The sequence below is a fragment of the Penaeus monodon genome, chromosome 31 (assembly GCF_015228065.2).
Source record: "Penaeus monodon isolate SGIC_2016 chromosome 31, NSTDA_Pmon_1, whole genome shotgun sequence".
In the NCBI taxonomy this organism is placed as follows: Eukaryota; Metazoa; Arthropoda; class Malacostraca; order Decapoda; family Penaeidae; genus Penaeus; species Penaeus monodon.
In genome coordinates this window covers 13,262,239-13,262,654 of record NC_051416.1, presented here as the reverse complement: position 1 = coordinate 13,262,654, position 416 = coordinate 13,262,239, and positions in this window count along the sequence as shown.

Here is a 416-nt window from a genome sequence, read left to right as displayed (position 1 = left end):
GATCATATGAAGCGAATAGAATTAATTGCTAATTTGAATGTAATGCTTAAATGACTGGAAGGCTGATCTGGTAATAGACTCATTGGATTAATATGCAAGTGGTTTATCGAAGATTAAATCCAATTGCAGAATATAAGCGGAAATTGCGGTGATGCCAATAATAAGATTTTTATCATTTGATCCGCCTCCTGTATGCTAAGCGACTGATGCATTATGCTAACAAATGCAACTTATTTGTCTGTCTTCAAACAATATTCTGCCTCTGTTTCTTTTCAGTCTTTTCTCTCTATCTCGCACGTCTATCTGCTTCTCTGCTTCTTACATATTTATCTATCTGGTCTTGCTGTCTATTAATCTGTCCTTAGATATTTATCAATCCAACAGCCGTCCGGAGAAAAAAAAATCTATCCAATTTG